The following is a 22,146-nucleotide window of genomic DNA, read 5'->3' as shown; positions in this document are numbered from 1 at the left end:
GGTTGTTTGCTATAGTACCTATCGGTGTCGCCTGACTACTCTTTTTCAGCCAATCATCACATATCAATTTTTTTAAAAGAAGAATTTTTTATTGTTGCCGCCATTATGTTAAGTAGCACCTGTATGTATTTTTTAAAATACCTGAAAAAATAAGGATATATACGGTGGAAAAAAATAATAACTTTTTAGTGGTGTCGTTGATTTGTTAGGTGGCACTAGTGGTTTTTTTTTTTTTTTTGATAATTGTTAGGGAAAAAGGTTGAGCAAAAAAAATTGTTTAATTGGTGTCATCGGTTAGGTTTATGTGATTAAATTATTTCAAACCTAATCCGTCCATGTTACTTCACATGAATTCTAAGAAACCTTTAGTTGAATATGATCAGTAAAATGCATGATTTTCTAAATAAAAGATTCTGAAGGACTTAATCTTGGTTTCAAACTCATGAAAGGTCGAGTTGCCTTGGATTATTTTTCTGGAACATTGTAAGAATGATTAAAATGAACTAAGTTAAATAATGTAATTATTTTAGCCTATGCATGTTATCATTGTTAAAATCTTGTGAATTCTGCTGCTAAATCTATCTCATTCATTTTATTGCATCCATTACATTTAGGTTAATTGCAATAGGGACCCCTTTGCATCTAGATTATTTAATTTAATTTAATCACCAATCACCTCAAAAAGTTTTTGTTTTCTTACCAAATTGTTAGTATTAATTTTACAATTAATTTATTAACATACACAGTCCTTGTGGAGACGATAACTCTTATACTTACTTATTACTTGAAAACAACTGTGTACACTTGCACAAACCACGCGTTACAAGTTTTTGGCGCCATTGCCGGGGATTATTGCCTTAATAATTTTTTGTGAAATTATTTGTTACAATTTGGTTTGTTAATTATTTTCATTCTCATTCTTATTTAATTATTTTTTATTATTCTTTATCTTTTATGATTTTCTTTTCAGGTCTTCATAAGTATAGATCGAATCATCGATTTACTCCTTGTAGACCTTGAAATCAAGTAGGCATTTAGACAAAAAAGACAAGAAAGATTAGCCCAGAGACAAGCGGTAGAAATTGACTTTGAAAATCAAAATGATGTTCAAGGGAATGGAGTTGTTAATGCTCGTAATCCAATCCTTATTGCTGATGATATGGATCGAACCATAAGGCAGTACGCTGTGCCATGTCTGAATGAGTTAAATCTAGGAATTAGGAGATCGGAGATCAAGGCACTGTAGTTTGAATTGAAGCCTATGATGTTTCAGATGCTTCAAATAATAGGCCACTTTAGTGGAATGGCCACAAAAGATCCACATCTACACCTTCAATTGTTTATGGAGGTGAGCGATTCCTTCAAGATAGCCGGTGTAACTGAAGACACACTGAGGTTGAAGTTGTTTCCATATAGTTGCGAGATCGAGCCCGAGCATGGCTTAATTCATCGCCATCCAATTCAATTTCTACTTGGCAAGAATTAGTTGAACGCTTTCTGGTAAAATATTCCCACCTAGCAAAATTGCTAAGTTGCGGAGTGAGATCACCACTTTTCAACAAATTGATGATGAATCCTTATACGAGGCATGGGAATGATTCATGGAGTTACTTCGTAGATTCCCTCACCACAGGATTTTGTATTACATCAGCTGGAAACATTATGGTCTTAACACACACACAAGGTTGGTGGTAGATGCTTCTGTGAATTGTGCTCTCTTGTCAAAGTCTTATAATGATGCTTATGAGACCATTGAGAGAATAGCCAGTAACAATTACTTGGCCAACAAATCAAAGAACTTCAGGAAGACAAATAGTTGGAGTGCATGAAGTAGATGCCCTTACTTCACTCTCAGCTCAAGTATTGTCTATCTTTTCAAAGTTGAAACAATTTACAACTAACGGTGTAAATCAATGTTGCAACTGAACCACAAATCCACCACCAAGGAGGTGAACCCGTAACACCCCTAACCCTAAACCATCGCCAGAACAGGGTCATAGAGCATTACCAGAACTTACAGATTAAATAAACAGATATTCTACACCATACAGTATTCATGTTTGAAATCAATCATAAAGTCCCTTATATGAACCCTCGAGGTCCAAAACATGCATTAGAAACTAGTTAGGACTAAACCGGGTACTTAAAAATTTTTTGCAAAATCTCAAATTTTTTCCTAGATGTAAGGGTCACACGCTTGTGTGATTAGGCCATGTGGCTCACACGAATAGGGACATGCCCGTGTCTCAGACCGTGTAACTCTCTGACTTGGATCGCACGGCCAATCCACATGTCTATGTGCTAGGTCATGTGTGGATGCAAGGATCACTCGGCCAATCCACATGCCCGTGTGCTAAGTCGTGTAATTAATTTTGAGCATTCTGTTTTGACATTTTAAAGATGCAAGGACACACGGCTAGATCACACGCCCATGTGCTAGGCCGTGTGACATACACGGCTGAGACACATGCCAGTGTCTCTGGCCGTGTGGACAAAAATAGGCTATTTTCCAAGCCACATTTCTCACCCAATTGGTCTTCCTCTTACACCAATACTTAAACATATTTACAAACCATTTTTAAAATAATTAATTCAAGTCAAAACCAAGTCTCATACATGACATATCATCACATACAAGTAATGTGCTCTTAAACATCTCATGTAACACCCCTCACCCGAATCTGACGCCGGAATAGGGTTACGGAGCATTACCGGACTTATTACACATTTAAACATACATTTCTCATACATTTTTCCATTTCAAAAATAAACCATTCACAATCATACATAATGTCCCTAATACGAGCCTACGAGGCCCTAAACATGCTTTAGGAATGGTTCGGGACTAAACTAATAACTCAGGAAATTTTTAGAAAACTTAGAAAATTTTTAGGAATGGGTCACACGACTAACCACATACTCATTTGACCAGCCCGTGTGCCCTTCGAAATGGCCACACACGCCCGTGTGCCAGGCTGTGTGCTAGGCCGTGCCAAATCTGTAGGGTATACTGACTTATGCTACACGGCCAAGTCACACGCCCGTGTGCTAGGCCGTGTGGAGCATACTGACTTGATTTCTAATTAAACACTAAGGGACACACGGCAGTGTCACCTGACCGTGTGTCACACACGGCTTCTCTGCCCGTCTGGACAAAAATAGGCTGTTTGCCAAGCCATTTTTCTCACCCAATCATTCAATCACCTACACAAACCAAATGGCGCATAACATGGCATAAATAGGCATTCTAACCAATCTCAATCAAGTCTAATTCATGCTATTTCCATACCAAAAACTATAAAGCTCATAACATCATAACTTGCCTATGCAAAATATGCCAATCATATTCACAATTTAACCTAAATGATTAACTTCATACATACATTATCTTGCCATAAAACCATAAGCATATCAACTTCCAATTTCAACTATTTGACGTCCATAATGCCAATTCACAACAAGCATATAAAATGGAAATTCTCAACCACACAACCAAAGGCCATTTACACAATTATATACATCACCAAATATACCAAAATAAGCCAACTCTCATGGCTATACACAAAACCACACACTTAACATTTACACGTCAACTCAATTGGCTAAATTCATTACCAAACCATAAACCAAAATGACCATAAGTCCTATACATGCCATATAACCAAATACATAAGCTCAAAAGTACCAAAGTAGAAGCTCGATAGTGTGATGCAATCTCCGATGACTCCTAATTCGAGCTAGCTTTGAAATTCACTATAAAAAATGGAAAAGTAAACAAAGTAAGCTATAAAGCTTAGTAAGCTCGTATGCTAAGTAAGTAAAACTTACCAACTAACAATTCAATAACATAAACATCATATAATGCAATTCAAATTTGAAGCATGACTTAACATGTGTATTTAATCCAAAGATTAGCTCGTATCGATCTCATACTCATCCATATCTTTGATATACCTGTTGAACCATTTGGAATACTATCGGATACTCAGGAATCTCGCATCCTGAGTGCCAATACATAGTCGAAGCTATATCAATCTCATATCACATATAATGCTCACTCTCGAGCTATCAACGGGTCTGCTCACACAAGGTAACGAGAATCCGCAACACATGCTGGATAAATCAGCCACCGGTAGGATGTACGAACTAACACCCAAATCACATAACCCCTAATGACATGTCATTCGTATCCTAATCTATTCTTAAGGTTCAAATGAGATTTCTCAATGCCGAATTTTCGTCGAATTTATCCGCAAGGTTGTATTCACAAATAATTCAATAATAAAGCATATTTAAAACTCAATTATATTAATGCTTATTAACATACGAACTTACCTCGAATACAAAAATGATGAAATGAGTCGATTAGTCCAACACTTTGTTTTTCCCCCGATCTAAATCCGAACTTCAGTTTTATTGATCTATATATAATCAAATTTAGCTTTTGTAATTATTATTCTATTCAATTTAGCCCAAAAATCACATTATGGTAACTTTACACTTTTTCCCCTAATATTTCAACATTTTTACAATTTAGTCCTTATCTCATAAAAATACAAATTCATGCAATTAGGTCCCTACCCATGTTAGTTGAATTTCATATAAACCTATACCAGCTCATATTTTTCATTTATTTCAAAATTTAACCATAAATTTTACACATTTCACAATTTAATCCCTAATTGGAAATTTTATCAAAAATCACTTTACAAATGTTGTTTATCTAACCACAAGCATACATTTTCTATCATTAAACATTAAAATACACCTATATTCATCAATAACAAAACCCTAAACCTTTAGAAGTTTTGGAAATTAGTCCCTGGGCTAGCTAGATTAAGTTACAACAACTCCAAAAACATAGAAATCATTAAAAACGGATTGAAAAATACTAACCATGCACCAAATTTAGCTTAGCCGAATTAACAAGCTCCCATGGAAGGTTTTAGCTTCAATTTTCGGTGGATAATAAACCATTTAGCAAGAGGACAACATCTTTTACAATATTTTACTTTGTTTGATTTATTAAATTACAATTTTAACCTTAATTAATAACAATTAAAACACTTAATAATGTGTCCAAATATGTCCACTCACATTAACCATGGTATAATTTCAACATAAGGACCTCTAATTTAAGATTTCATAGCTATTAGACACCTTTAGCTAATAGAAAAAAAAATTTACACTTTTCGCAATTTAGTCCTTTTTATCAAATTGAACACTCAAACAATAAAATTTCTTAACGAAATTTTCACACAATTATACTATCATGCTATATCATTAAAATAATAATAAAATATTTTTTTTTTACTTTGAATTTGTGGTCCTGAAACCACTATTCTGATTTGACTAAAAACGGGCTGTTGCATCTCAAATGACACTTTACCATCATGTAATTAAATATACAAACTTACTTAACTTATTGAATTCACTTATATGCATATTTTATTAAATATGTTAGAATTAATTTTCAATATGCCAACATGATTTCTATCAATCAATCATTTAAGCACACACCAAACATGTTATAGCCTCATTTATATTTATCAAAACATGTTCATCACAAGCCATTCTAATGGCTAGTTATAACCCAAACATTTACTTGCCAACATTGGCCAATTAAACTATACATGCCATTATAACCATAATTAATTTACCATATATACCAATATGTGTCGATGGATAGTGTGAGTGATCTCTACCGATGCTTTCAATCCAACAAGCTTCTGAATTACTATAGAACAAGGGAAAATAAAACAGAGTAAGCATGAAATGCTTAGTAAGTTCGTATAACATGGTAAATAACTAACCATCTATTTATGTTCAAAATAAACATGTAATGCACTATCAACCAATTTCATCACAAGCCCTAAACATATATCCTCATCATGTTAGCCAAGTAATCACATATAATAGTCCTTAATCATGGATGAACAAAGTCATCAAGCATGATCCACATTCATTTAACAACCAATTCATGCATCATTATATCAGGAAATTTCATTTCCATGTACTTCATGTACATACGGGTAATAGTTCGTTTCTAAGTCATACTATCTCATATAAACATCAAGAAACATGTATGGGCTCAATATACATATACATATAATATTCACATCATGAATTCAAATAATATATATAATTATACACATGTGTTTCAAGTACATTTTCATAATATTTTGTCTCAAGCTCAGATTATTTCATGTTAGGATTTTTCTCATTAAATCAATTAAAATATCAATAGAAACTCGGGAAAATACACTCGAAGTGTTCAAATCTATAATATTAAATGAACATATTCATCAAACAAGTTCCATGTACATATATCACCATCTCATACTTCCATATATCATGTATCATCATTTTCATGTATTTCAGGCAGATACATATAATAATTCATTTCATGTTCATATTTTCTCATGTCAGGATTTTGCCTGTTCAAGTTATTTGAAATATCGATGGATACACATGTAGTACACTCGAAGTGTACAAATCAAAAATCATCAATTCATATTCAGGGGTACCTATAAGGGCACATAATCAGGAAGTACACTCTCGAGCCATATATCAGGATGGTCATGTGAGCCATGTAACAAGAAGCTTATCTGGGCTATCCCAGGAAACTCATAAGAGTCTATAATAGGAAGTTCACAAAGAACTTTTAATCAGGAAACTCACGAAGAGTCTATCAGGAAGCTCACAAAGAGCCATGTAATAGGACCTTTGGTTAGCATAACAGAAAGTTCAAGCAAGCCATGTCAGGAAGCTTATAAGAGCTTATATTAAGACGCTCAGGAAGAGCTGGGTTTGTGTCTGAAATAAATTCTGGATCACAACCGATCAAATCATGTGACAGGATGCTCACAAAGAATTGCGGTAGTGCGCAACCCATGCAGAATCATTACTGATCAAGATGCTCGCAGGAACTATATAACAGGATGCTCGAGAGGGCTTATAATAGGATTGCTCGTCCGAGCTATATTCTGTCCGCAACATATGCAAGACCACATTCAATACGGGAAATCATGTATCCATCGAATTTTATTATTCAAACGGAACTAATCATTTTCTGAACATTAACGGGCATGTGATTATTTCATACATTCATAACATTTATATAATTCATATAAACACATACCACATTCAAATCAAGCATAAGAATAAACACAATTTAGTTATACGAACTTACCTCAATAAATGTTCGTGTACACTGAAATCTACTAATTTGACACTTTCTCTTTTCCTCGCTCTAACTCTGAATTAGGTCTATCTGGATCTATACGAGTAAATTTAACATCAATTTAACACAATTCATACTCAATTCAGTCCAATTCATATCTTAGGTAAAATTACCATTTTTCTCCTAAACTTTTAATTAATGACGATTTCATCCCTAGGCTCGGAAAATGAAATTCATGCAATTTAATCCTTATTCCAAGCCTAGCCGAATTTTACATATACAATTTACAGCCCATGTATTTCCTACAATTCATAATTTTTTTCTTGAATTTTACAACTTTACAATTTAGTCCTAAAATCATAATTTCATCAAAATTCACTTTACAAAAGTTGTTTATCTATCAATAAACTTTCATTTTCTACTATAAATTTCAAAATTTCAGCATTTACATCTATGGAAAATTTTCTATACTTTGATATCTTTACAAATTAAACCCCAAAATAGATAGATTAAGCTATTCTGATCTCGAAAATATAAAAATTACTAAAAACGGGACAAGATTACTTACCCAATTAAGCCAAGAAACCTTGCTTTCTCTTTCCTAGGGTTTCCATGTATTTTTGGGAAGAAGATGATAAAATTGATGATATTTTCATTTTTTTTATCATTTATCATCTTTTATTATTTCACTTTCCAATTTCATCCTTTTCTTTATTTTATTTTCCATGTATAAATTATCATCCTTAACAACTAAGCATTTTTAATGGTCTATTTATCATTTAAGGACCTCAAATTTTGAATTCCATAGCTATTTAATCCATTTAGCTATTAGAACTCAACTTTTACACTTTGGGTATTTGGTCCTTTATCAAATTAAACATATAATCAGTAAAATTTATTTATGAACTTTTCATACGATATTATTATCATACTGTAGATCATAAAATAATATTAGAATAGATTTCCTTTCCAGAATCAGATTTGTGGTCCCGAAACCACTGTTTTAATTTTACCGAAAACGGGCTATTACAGGACCGGACAATTCTTACATGCAACATAGATCAAATAAACCTCTTGGTTTCAGTCAACAAGTTCAAAAACAACTGCAAGCTAAATCTTCCAATAATTTGGAAAATTTGTTGAAGGCATAAATCGCTAAAAATGATGCCTTAATTAAAGGCCAAGCAACAACATTGAAGACTATAGAAAATCAAGTAGGACAATTAGCTAATGAGCTTAGAAGCAAACCTTAAGGTGGGGTACCAAGCAACATAAAAAATCCTCCAACAATAGAGTCTTCTAATAATCTTGAGAACTTATGAAAAGTGTACATGTCAAATAATGATGCATTTTTGAGCAATTTAGAGAATCAATGGGGCAATTAGCCAACGGCCTTTGAAATAGACCACAAGAAGCTTTGCCCAGTGACACGGAGAACCTAAGAAAATCGGGCAAGGAGAATTGCAAAGCGGTCACTTTATGAAGCAGAAGGATTTTTGAACCAAAGGAAGTTAAGGTTGAAGATGAACCTCTCAAGAAAGAGGAAAATCAACTAACAGTTGAAATTCTTACACCAGATAAGCCAGATTCTACAAAGTCTAAATAGGTAAAATCTAAACTAGTGAATTTTGATAAGCTGACCCCTTCATTAGATGAAGATATATTACCTCGGAAGAGCTGTCCATTCCAAGCCAAAGTTCCACAACCTCCATATCCACAAAGAATCCAGCAACAAAAGCAACAACATGATACTCAATTCAAAAGAATGTTGGATATGTTCAAACAACTATGTATCAACATTTTATTAGTGGAAGCTTAAAAATAAATACGGGCGTATGTCTTAGCCGTGTGACCTTAAAATATTGCTGATATCATAAACAGAGAGTTACACAGGCTAAGGACACTGGTGTGTCTGAGCCTGTAACATTCCTAACCCGTATCTGTCATCGAAATGGGGTTACAAGGTATTACCAGACAAAACACAAATTTCGAACAATCATAAGCATACACTTACACAAACTTTTAAACCAACCAATTATTAATATCAATAACCTATTTAATCATTAATACCATATAGCAGAATATAACTTTAATGTAACTTAAATAATGTGCAAAACATGCAAACAACATTACACTTCAATAGCAAACTAAAAATCATACATTAATAGAACTCACAGAACCAAAAACACATAATCATTTCAATTTGATCAAATCATATTCGGCATTTGTACATTACTACATGTTCAATCAATTTATAGCCATAGTTTAAGGACTAACTTATATACTACACAACATTCATCTATTATTAAGTAGGACACTTATACCTCACATAAAAACTCATATAATTTTCATGATTTACTATTGCACAAGTCATTATTCATTTGGTCATTTATTATAATATCTCGTATAAGCCATATTAAAAAAATAATCTCATAACATATTCATATTTATTTTCATCAACCGTACCTAATTATTCAACCATTCAAACACTTTATGTACATATACATTTTCCTTTCAAATCGAACCAACAGAACTAATGCACATTCAAATATACACATACATTATTATCATTTTTAATTCGTTAATAATCAAATCAATGTTTCATTCATTAATACATAACATACCATATATCATGCACATCGAAATACACCTTAATCAAATTTAATACCCAATCTCATGTTTATATTAGTCTATACATATACCAAAGCCGAATCCACAAAACATACACATCCAAAATCACTAACCAATTTCCAAAGCATATAACACATAAAACCAATAATCAAACTCCAAAATCAAACATGATCAAATATATATATACCACCATTAACTTTATAATCAACCATGATTCACATGAATATATATAAGGGCCGAAACACCAAATTCACAACCACGCATAACCATCATCAAAATGAAACATTAAATCCAAGCTTAGCAAAGTATAAAGCCATTTTCGTATGGCTCATGGTTACATCAATCAAAATTAATCATTATAAAATTATAATCCAGCCTATACATGACATAAGTTCAAAAATTTAGCTTATAAATATCGAAGACAGACGATAGTGTGATAAACATTGCTGACGATCCCCGAGCTCGTAACTTAAATCCAAAATCTATAAAACAGAAACAATTATACACACACGGAGTAAGCTTTTATAGCCTAGTAAGTCATAACCAAATAAACAACCCAATGATATAATCAATAAAAATAAATTAAACCAAATTATATTATCATTACCACATTTAGTCTCAAGCTACAAAGTTCATAATTAACATGTTTTCATACATAAATTTCACCTTGGCCGAATGCTCATATAGTTAAATTAACAAATTATCATTCAACTTCCAAAGCCAAAAATGTCATTATATAAACAAATACACATACACTCATATACACAAGCTCATGATTCAAAATATAACTTCAAACACATATACTAAATATATGGCCAAATCTTCATGATCATATACATACATATTCAAAGAACATTTCAATAATATTCATATTATATATTCACAAAGCTGAATACACTTACCATGTTCACATTCATTCTTCCTTAACTTCATACATGATTTGCAACAAATATTAAGTAACTTACTTACCTTATTTCAAGTAGGTAATAAAGTAATTCATACCTAATCATTTCAGCTCATATTACACATTTGTTTACAACCTATCTGTAACAGCCCTTTTTTTTAGGGTTGATCAGAACAGTGGTTTCGGGGCTACCAAATCCGAACGAGTAGGTTGGTAAATATTATATTTAATATTTACGAGTTAATTGTGATTTTAAAAATATTTTTGATATTGTGATTTTTGTTTTATAAGCGATTTATTAAGTTCAAGTGGTATGACCCTAAGGTCAAGTGGGTTTAGAAAATGAGGTATCGGGACCTTATTTCTATAAACTGAGTCGTAAATATTTTTATAAATATTTACGTAGTGGCAATAAGATGGTATTAAAGTTTCATTGAAAAATTTTATCGTTTCGATAGTTAATTAAACAAAAAGGACTAAATTGTGTAAAGTGCAAAAGTTGTGTTCTATAAGCTAAAGGTATTAAATAGATATAGAACTTAAAAGTAGAAGTCCTTATTTAGTAATTAGCCTATTAAAGAGATAGTGGGATATGATGGCTTGGCATTTGGTGTAATAAATAAAGTGTATAAAGGTTAATATTGTAAATTGGTTAAAAATAATAATAAAATGAATATAATAAAAGAATCAAGGTGTCATCTTTTTCATTACCTTTTTACCAGCCGAATATGAAGGCTTGAGAAGCCATGGAAGAAGCTTCCAACTTTCAGCTAATGCATGATCAAGATCGGGTGGAAAATCGAGAAAAATGAGAAAATTACCAAAATGCCCCTGAACTTTGGTATCTCTACAATTTAGCCAGGTAAGTTCGTATGCAATAAGCATTGTTAAATTGATGTTTCTAATGCTTTAATATTGTATAAATTGTATATACGTGAATATTTTAATGTCTGACGACATATCGACAAAATGTGGCACTTAGTGTGCGGGGCAACCAAATATGGTACTCAGTGTACAAAATATTGAGAATGGGACTTAGTGTGCGAGATATTGAGAATGACACTTAGTGTGCAAAATATCGAATGATTCAAAGGGAAATTAGAAATTGTGATTGAATGATTAAATAGAGCAAAGTGAACAGGTATACATGCTATATTATATGAATTGTTTATGAGACGACTTTATAATGGTGATATTTGGGCTTTGAGCCTAGCAAGCTTTAAGCTGGTGAATAATATTATCGGGTTTAAAACCTAGCAGGCTAAATGCCGGTGATTTGATAAAAGTCTAAGACTATGAGACCTTGTGTTAAATCGGCAATTGAATTTGTTCAATGCATTAAGTTGGCCAGGTATGTGATATATTCTTATGCATGTTAGATCGATTGGAATTGAATCATGAGTGTGAAATGAGAATCATAGGTGAAAATGCCTATGTCATATATGTGAGTAAGGGCAAAACCATTGTAAATTATCGATAAGGGTGGACTATATGCGGAATCATCTTATACTTGCTAATTTGAACGATTGTGTGCTAATCATTGAGCATGATGTATTGTATTGAGATTATGCTTGAGTGAAATATAGATATGTGATGAAATTGATTGGTGATATACATGTTTAAATAATGTGAATGCAAAGAATGTGTGAAAGAGTAAATTTGTAATAAATCTGCTTGGGACAACAACAGTAACGTGACTTTGGAAAATCACCATAAATTTTTGGAGTTGAGTTAGAAGGTAAATAAATTATGTAATTAAAGCTTAATGAGTCTAGTTTCTTATAAAAGAAACCGTGTGAGCAAAAGAATTGCTGATAATGTGATATTTGAAGTGGCGTGGGATAGAGTCAAATGACTTTGGGGTCCCCTATTCTGTTTTTAGAAAATCATTATAATTTGTACAAAAATGGTTATAAGATAAAATTTATATGCTTATACTCCTTAATGAGTCTAGTTTCAAATGAAATCAAATAGAATATATTTTGAATTCTGTAAAATGAGAAATTTGATTCGTAGTGAAGAGTGGTCAGATTAGTTAAACAGTGAAACAGGTCAAACTTTAAGAAAATCTGGTATTGATTGGCCAAAACTAAAATTCTGAAAATTTTATGGATAGAAGATATATGAGTCTATTTTCAGGGAAAATTAACGGCAATTGATTTGGAGTTTTTTAGCTCCAGTTATAAATAATTTAGTGACTATTGCTCAGGAAGACAACTTGTAGTGAATTTGTGATTATGTTGTAAACATTGATAAAACTTGTTAATGAGTTGCTTATTCTTTTCTTATGAACTTACTAAGCGTAAAGCTTACTCCCCTTTGCTTTCCCATATTCCCTAGGGTTGCCAGGTTAGATCGGGTTGGAGGCCGTCAGAGATATTATCACATTGTCAAGTCTACGCTATCGGCGTAAGTAAATCTTAGTGTTTCGAGTCTATGGCATGTATAGGGTTGTAAAGTTGAGTAAGTAAATGATACAAGACTAAGATATTGGTAAATATTTAATAATGCCTCATGAATATTTTGGGCCTTGTAAGCCCGATTAAAGGATAATATATGTGTGTATGAAAAGTTTAAAATTGATCAATAATTTTTACAGTCTGGTTTTATATAAATGGATGAGTTTAAATCTGGTAGCACCTCGAACCCTGTTTCAGCGAGGGATACGGGTGAAGGGTGTTACATTTTATTGGTATCAGAGCCATGGTTTAGTCGGTTCTAAGACTACCATGGCGTTTGTGAGTCTAGCTGTACATGCCATATTTGACCTGCAATAGTGTGATATCTCCTGACTCTGACGAAAATTATTTGAATAGGACAGATAAGTCTTTCAATCAAGCTAATTTTAATAGTATAGAATATGTACTCAGATGTTCGAATGAAATTGTGTTCTATACTGATTTGATTAAATTAAAGTTGGCTCTGAAATGTTTAAGTGTTCATGAATATATGAATCAAAAGTTAAATGAAATGATATGTTCAAAGTGCACATATGTGATGTTTTATAGACTTGGTTCAGTCACTTCAATGTGCAACAACAAGTGAACATAGGCACTGTGTGTGTGAGTTCTGTAACCGAGCACTGTGTGTGCGAGATCGGTTGTTGAGGCACTGTGTGTGCGAGTTCCGTAACCGAGCACTGTGTGTGCGAGATCGGTTGTTGAGGCACTGTGTGTGCGAGTTCCGTAACCGAGCACTGTGTGTGCGAGATCGGTTGTTGAGGCACTGTGTGTGCGAGTTCCGTAACCAAGCACTGTGTGTGCGAGATCGGTTGTTGAGGCACTGTGTGTGCGAGTTCTGTAATCGAGCACTGTGTGTGCTAGATCGGTTGTTGAGGCACTGTGTGTGCGAGTTCCATAACCAAGCACTGTGTGTGCAAGATCGGTTGTTGGGGCACTAAGTGTGTGAAATGAGATCATGTAAGACCTCGTTTGAGACAAAGGCATTGATTTGAAGTAGTGTATAAGAACGTGTCTGGGACACTGGCATCACTTATGATTCGTGTAAGACGCTGTCCGGGACAGTGGCATCGATATTGAACAAACTTGGTCAGATGTATGTAGTCCATGTGAAAATGAGACGTGATAAATAACAGATAAATAGATGCTATATGAGCTTGGCATGTGACCTTGTGGTTCCATGAATCAAACAGGGAAAATATGACATGTTTTGGTTGGTATGTATTGGATATGTGCAAGTTTTGTTCATACGAATGAATTGACAGTTATCACACGAATTTAAAATCATAGTCATAAGTTATTAGTAAATATAAATAAGTGAAGCTATTTAATAAGGTTATATGAACTTAAGAGCACTATGAATGTATATGCAATTGAGATTATTTTTCAATTCGGATTAGTGATAAGGAATTTTCATAATCATTGAAATGATTTATTTGCTTAAGGCTTCCTAAGCTTTCAAAGCTTATTCTGTGTGTTTTTCATAAGACAGATATGCTTTCCAACCGAGCTAATTCTGATAGTACAGAATGTTATACTCAAACATTTGAGTGAAAATGTGTTGGCGATGAGTTGAAACTCATAAAAGGTATGAATCGAAATGCATGATATTCGCTATTGATAAATGTTATAATTATATGAGTATATGAGTTGTGATGTTGGGTATATGATTGTTGTGTGAATATTTTGATTTGGAATTTATGATTTGATTTAGCGTATGAGCTATGTGTTAAGTACCAAGTGATCATAAGTAAATGATTGCTAGATGTTTGAGAATACGGAATTAGTAATGAACTGTTCGTTCATAATAGTATGTGTGATGTGCATGCTTACGTAAGAGTTAAAATTGTTGGCTTTACAACCCTCACCCCCTCATTGGTAAAGTATTATAATGAGATCCGTACTATATGGCTTAAATAAGCTTACAAGTGCGGAATGACAGAGTCTCGTGATTGAAGGATTAGTATTGTGATCAGATAATAGAATGAGTCCGCAAGTGAAGACAGTAACAGAAAAGATATTGGATCGTGTTGAAGGCCATTGTAATATGCAAAGTCACTGTTAAAAGAAAAGTTGAATTAGATGAAACCAAATATTCAGGTATGATATCTAAAGAATATATTAACTGGAAGTTCTTCCGAATTGGCCTCCATTAGTGTTGGGATAATGAGAAATTAGTGATGTCAGAGATAGACAGTAGAATCATATTTGAATTATAAAGATATTTGAGCACAGCAATTATAGTCGAATGGTTTACGAGAACTCTTCTGGGTATTCTATGTGTTCAAGTATCCTCAGAGGTATGTGAAGCTGTATATTTTCAGATGAAATTCTTATCATATGAGAACGTTATCTATATATATTGATATACGAAAGCATTGTTGGACTGTTCGGGTTACAATCAGCATTATTATATCTTTCTATGGTATTCTATTTCATTTTATTGAAAGAAAAGATCGACAATTAAATCTGTGTGATGTTGGTATTCTGCTCCTACTGGTTGTTGATCTGCTTAGTATACATGAAGATTAGATTGTTTTTGTTACTGTTGATTCCGGTGCATATTAGTGATGCTTTGCTTCTGGATTTCCTCTGAAACATCATTGAGATATCTGTCATCTGATATGGGTGCTTTCTTAATAAAGATTAGTATAGTGATATATTCGAGAATTACAAGATATCTACGCTTTCTTATGATTCTATATGGTTATCTCGTGAAAATATCTATTGAATGACGTAACTATATTTCAATTTCTCTTATGTTCAAAATGTATTATTGATAATTGGGACATTACATATCTATACGGTTGAGATGTCACCTTATTATGGCACTATGATTTTAAATTATCGATGGTTGTGGCTTCAGATGGTTCAAATCTTCGTTGATTAATAATTGAAAAGTTATTACTTGACGATCGAGATCGATTCAGTTGTCTAGTTTGATTAGATTAATTGCTTGAAGGATTAATCGAGTTACTTGTATCGAATCTATCCACAAGGTGGAAATAAAGTTTGAATGTTCACGGATAAATAGATGAATATTCGAATGCATGATTCATATTCTAGAAGATATGATACGAAATTATATCCATCGAACGATTTTATTGAGAAATGTTCTTATAGATCGCGATCGGAAGTCGAATGATGTGATAATTATCAATAAAGTGGTAAACAATGAAGAAATTGTTAATTGAAGCGTCGGTTCTCGGTGAAGAGTTATTCGACACAAGAATTAAAGATGGTTTGAACTGTTGAAAGATTATGAGTCGATTGATTATCAATCGGACAAATGATTATAGTCTTTGGGGTTCGAACGAGAATCTTTATGTGTTTTACTACCGATAATCATGTGATTAATCTTATCAAATGATGAGTAGTTATTGGTGAGCTAGAAACTAAATTGATGTTTAATTAGCAAATTTGTGAGGTTAAGAGGTGTGTCAGTGAATTACAAGTTAAAAAGGGTACAACGTAAATTGATTTCTGATTTAGAATTTCAGATTGGAACCTACAATTGTTCGTTATGTCGAGATAGAGTTCGTGTATTGAGAAATCCAGAGATTTTACAACAATTGTAACATCTAGCACAGTGGTAATTATCTGTCCGTACGGGGAGACGAAAAGAGTGCTAGTTTTCATTGTTCAAATGGAGACACGAGGATTATATCGTGTTACTAAAATAAACTACTATGAGCTTTGGGATGGAATTACTTTGTAACACTGTGTTCTAGAACTTGAAAGCAACCGAGAAAGACATTTATTGTTGGTTAAGTTTGCATATAATAATAATAGTTATGAGATGAATGTTAAGATAGCATTGTATGAGTGTCGTATGGTTGCAATTACTAACTTCGTTGTATTCAATTGAATTTTTATAAAAAGAATTTCGGGGTCGATGTGATTGGAAAGACTGAAGGGAAATGAAAGTAATTCATGACCGTCTAAAAACGATTTGATTCTACGAAAATATATGTGGGCTTGATGCGTAAAAGCATTGAATTTTCAATTAGAAAATTGAGTATTTGTAAAGGTATTATAGTGGGAATAGAATTTCTAGATTTAGCTATAAAGAGAAGTTGAGTTCGCAGTTCATCGGATTGAATGAGATTATTATCAAAACTTGAGAAGACCCGTAATGTGTTTTTTATATATATGATGTGATGATACAAATAAGATCCTTTATCTATAGTATCTCTTACAGAAGTAGAAACTCAGCTTGTTATGATGTATAGCAAAGAGCAGATCATAATCTTAGCTCATGAGATTGAAAAGTTGAGAAATCTGAGGCTAGGTGAGAAATTGTTAAGGTTGGTGAAAGAAAATCACTAATTTATTCTCTGGCAAGATTTTCGGGGACGAAAATCCCTAAGGGGGTAGAGTTGTAACAACCCGTTTTTTTTAGGGTTGATCGGAACAGTGGTTTCGGGGCCACCAAATCCAAACGAGTAGGTTGGTAAATATTATATTTAATATTTACAAGTTAATTGTGATTTTAAAAATGTTTTTGATATTGTGATTTTTGTTTTATAAGCGATTTATTAAGTTCAAGTGGTATGACCCTAAGGTCAAGTGGGTTTAGAAAATAAGGTATCGGGACCTTGTTTCTATAAATCGAGTCGTAAATATTTTTATAAATATTTACGTAGTGGCAATAAGATGGTATTAAAGTTTCGTTGAAAAATTTTATCATTTCGATAGTTAATTAAACAAAAAGGACTAAATTGTGTAAAGTGCAAAAGTTGTGTTCTATAACCTAAAGGTATTAAATAGATATAGAACTTAAAAGTAGAAGTCCTTATTTAGTAATTAGCCTATTAAAGAGATAGTGGGATATGATGGCTTGGCATTTGGTGTAATAAATAAAGTGTATAAAGGTTAATATTGTAAATTGGTTAAAAATAATAATAAAATGAATATAATAAAAGAATCAAGGTGTCATCTTTTTCATTCTCTTTTTACCAGCCGAATATGAAGGCTTGAGAAGCCATGGAAGAAGCTTCCAACTTTCAGCTAATGCATGATCAAGATCGGGTGGAAAATCGAGAAAAATGAGAAAATTACCAAAATGCCTCTCAACTTTGGTATCTCTACAATTTAGCCAGGTAAGTTCGTATGCAATAAGCATTGTTAAATTGATGTTTCTAATGCTTTAATATTGTATAAATTGTATATACGTGAATATTTTAATGTCTGACGACATATCGACAAAATGTGGCACTTAGTGTGCGGGGCAATCAAATATGGTACTCAGTGTACGAAATATTGAGAATGGCACTTAGTGTGCGAGATATTGAGAATGACACTTAGTGTGCAAAATATCGAATGATTCAAAGGAAATTATAAATTGTGATTGAATGATTAAGCGAGCAAAGTGAACAGTATACATGCTATATTATATGAATTGTTTATGAGACGACTTTATAATGGTGATATTTGGGCTTTGAGCCTAGCAAGCTTTAAGCTGGTGAATAATATTATCGGGTTTAAAACCTAGCAGGCTAAATGCTGGTGATTTGATAAAAGTCTAAGACTATGAGACCTTGTGTTAAATCGGCAATTGAATTTGTTCAATGCATTAAGTTGGCCAGGTATGTGATATATTCTTATGCATGTTAGATCGATTGGAATTGAATCATGAGTGTGAAATGAGAAGCATAGGTGAAAATGCCTATGTCATATATGTGAGTAAGGGCAAAACCATCGTAAATTATCGATAAGGGTGGACTATGTGCGGAATCATCTTATAATTGCTAATTTGAACGATTGTGTGCGAATCATTGAGCATGATGTATTGTATTGAGATTATGCTTGAGTGAAATTATAGATATGTGATGAAATTGATTGGTGATATACATGTTTAAATAATGTGAATGCAAAGAATGTGTGAAAGAGTAAATTTGTAATAAATCTGCTTGGGACAACAGCAGTAACGTGATTTTGGAAAATCACCATAAATTGTTGGAGTTGAGTTAGAAGCTGAATAAATTATGTAATTAAATCTTAATGACTCTAGTTTCTTATAAAAGAAACTGTATGAGCAAAAGAATTTCTGATAATGAGATATTTGAAGTGGCGTGGGATAGAGTCAAATGACTTTGGGGTCTCCTATTCTGTTTTTAGAAAATCATTATAATTTGTATAAAAATGGTTATAAGATAAAATTTATATTCTTAGACTCCTCAATGAGTCTAGTTTCAAATGAAATCAAATAGAACATATTTTGAATTCTTTACAATGAGAAATTTGATTCGTAGTGAAGAGTGGTCAGATTAGTCAAATAGTGAAACAGGGGAAACTTTAAGAAAAATCTGGTATTGATTGGCCAAACCTAAAATTCTAAAAATTTTATGGATAGAAGATATATGAGTCTATTTTCAGGGAAAATTAACGGCAATTGATTTAGAGTTTTGTAGCACCAGTTATAAATAATTTAGTGACTATTGCTCAGGAAGACAACTTGTAGTGAGTTTGTGATTATGTTGTAAACATTGATAAAACTTGTTAACGAGTTGCTTATTGTTTTCTTATGAACTTACTAAGCGTAAAGCTTACTCCCCTTTTCTTTCCCATTTTCCCTAGGGTTGCCAGGTTAGATCGGGTTGGAGGCCATCAAATATATTATCACATTGTCAAGTCTACGCTATCGACATAAGTAAATCTTAATGTTTCGAGTCTATGGCATGTATAGGGTTGTAAAGTTGAGTAAGTAAATGATACAAGACTAAGATATTGGTAAATATTTAATAATGCCTCATGAATATTTTGGGCCTTGTAAGCCCGATTAAAGGATAATATACGTGTGTATGAAAAGTTTAAAATTGATCAAAAAATTTTACGGTTCGGTTATATATAAATGGATGAATTTAAATCTGTTAGCACCTCGAACCCTGTACCGGCGAGGGATACCGGCGAAGGGTGTTACAATATCGTTGCCATTGCCTGATGAACCATTCAGAATTGGATAGGACACTCGGATAATCACATATATCGTACAATGCCAATGTTCCAGACGTGGTCTTATATGTAATCACATATCGATGCCACTGTCCCAGATAGGATCTTACTCGCACACATGTTTCGCAGTCACATATCGATGCCAACGTATAAACGTGGTCTTGCTTGCACACATATATCGATGCCATGGTCTTACTCGTACATCACATATCAGAATCCTATGTCATGACATATGTATCGTAACTATTTCTAAGGTTCATACGAGGCTTTCGGATGTCGTATCTCGGTCGAGTCAAACTCACAAACATAGTTTCAAAGCTTGTATGCATTCGGCTATTGCTTATATATATTCACATATTCCACTTCAGCATATATAGCTCACATACAGTTAAAATAAAAAAAAGTCTATTTGCTTATAAACTTACCTCAGACGATGTAAAACGGAACGGGACAGCTAGTCGACAACTTTAGTTTTCCCCCGATCCAAATCTAATTTTCTCTTTTCTTGATCTAAATTAATAGAAATTAAACTTATTTAATCAAATATTCAATCAAATTCATCCAAAAACACATAAATGGACAAATTACACTTTTGCCCTTGACATTTCATATTTTTTACAATTTAGTCCCTATTGCACAAAACACAAAAATGAAAAATTTCAACACACCTATGTTAGGCCGAATGTTCCTAGTGTCCATACAAGTCCATATATTTCATTTATTTCACATTTTGGTCCCTCAAATTATTATTTTTGCAATTTAGTCCTAATTACTCAAAATCATCAAAAACTCCAATACAAAACATGTTAACCCAAAGCATATCTTTCATATTTTATCATCAAACAACAAAAATCACAAGCTTTCAACAATGGCATAACTCAAAATATTCATCAAAATCAAAAATTCAAGCATGGGTCTTGTAGATAACTTAGCAACGATCTCAAAAACGTAAAAATTATCAAAAACTGGTCTAGTTACATACCTTGATTTAGCTTACCAAGTGACCGAACCCTTAAAGCTTTCTTTTCTTTCTTATTTTCTTTAGTTTCAGTCAAACAAATAATATGAACACCATGGCTTTAATTTTTATGTTTTATAATATATTAACTTATTAATCAAATTACATATTTAACCTTAATGATTTAATAACAAAACCATATATTATATGTCTAATGCCATCCATTCATTTAATCAATGGGCTAATTGCAACATAAATCCTCCACATTAAAAGATCAACCACTATTCGGCCCTTTTAAAAATAACCACCAAATTTTCAATTTATGCCATTTAATCCTTTTATTTAATGGGCACCCAAACGATAAAATTAAAGCACGAAAATTTCACACATACAAATTCACACATAATAAACACAGAAAATAATTTTGAAAATTTTTTTGACTCGAATTCATGGTCCCAAAAGCACCATTTCAATTAGGTTCTAAATCGGGTTGTTACAACTCTCCCCCCTTAGGGATTTTCATCCCCGAAAATCTTACCAGTGAATAGGTTCGGACAACAGTCTTTCATTGAATCCTCTGGCTCCCACATTGCTTCCTCAAATCCGTGTTTATGCTATAATACTTTAACTAACGAAATTTTCTTATTTCGCAATTCTTTAACTTCGCGAGCCAGAATCAGAATCGGTTCTTCCTCATATGTCATATCAAACTTAATCTCAATCTCAGATGGACTAATCACATGTAAGGGATTAGATCGATATCTACAAAGCATCAAAACATGAAATACATTGTGGATCTTTTCTAGCTCATGTGGCAATTGTGACAGCCCTAAAGTGACCCTAGTCGGAAAGCAGTTTCGGGACCGCTAAACCGAGTCACCAAATTATTTGAATATGATAATTATTGTCTAAAATATGTGAATATGAATGTGTGAAAGTTTTAAGCTTCGATTTAGTTAATTGCATGTGAATTTAGTTAATAGGACTTATGTGTGACACTTTTGAAATGTGACAGGTTAATCTATAAGGATCTATTAGTGCATGTAATAAAAAGGGT

General features: G+C 32.8%; 1 long non-coding RNA gene and 1 other non-coding gene across 2 annotated transcripts; one reads left to right on the top strand and one right to left on the bottom strand.

The window, feature by feature from the left end:
* Positions 1-1,529: 1,529 nt before the first annotated feature.
* On the bottom strand, positions 1,530-1,638 carry LOC128294857 (small nucleolar RNA R71). Its single transcript, XR_008285163.1, has one exon. It is a non-coding gene; the product is annotated as a small nucleolar RNA R71 (small nucleolar RNA).
* Positions 1,639-11,427: 9,789 nt separating this feature from the next.
* LOC128293715 (uncharacterized) lies at positions 11,428-13,271 on the top strand. The gene is made up of 2 exons (XR_008283892.1): positions 11,428-11,580; positions 13,059-13,271. It is a non-coding gene; the product is annotated as an uncharacterized LOC128293715 (long non-coding RNA).
* Positions 13,272-22,146: the final 8,875 nt, after the last annotated feature.

This window comes from Gossypium arboreum, chromosome 6, assembly GCF_025698485.1.
Source record: "Gossypium arboreum isolate Shixiya-1 chromosome 6, ASM2569848v2, whole genome shotgun sequence".
NCBI lineage: Eukaryota > Viridiplantae > Streptophyta > Magnoliopsida > Malvales > Malvaceae > Gossypium > Gossypium arboreum.
Note: the sequence above shows the minus strand (reverse complement) of the source record. Positions and strands in the feature narration are given on the sequence as shown.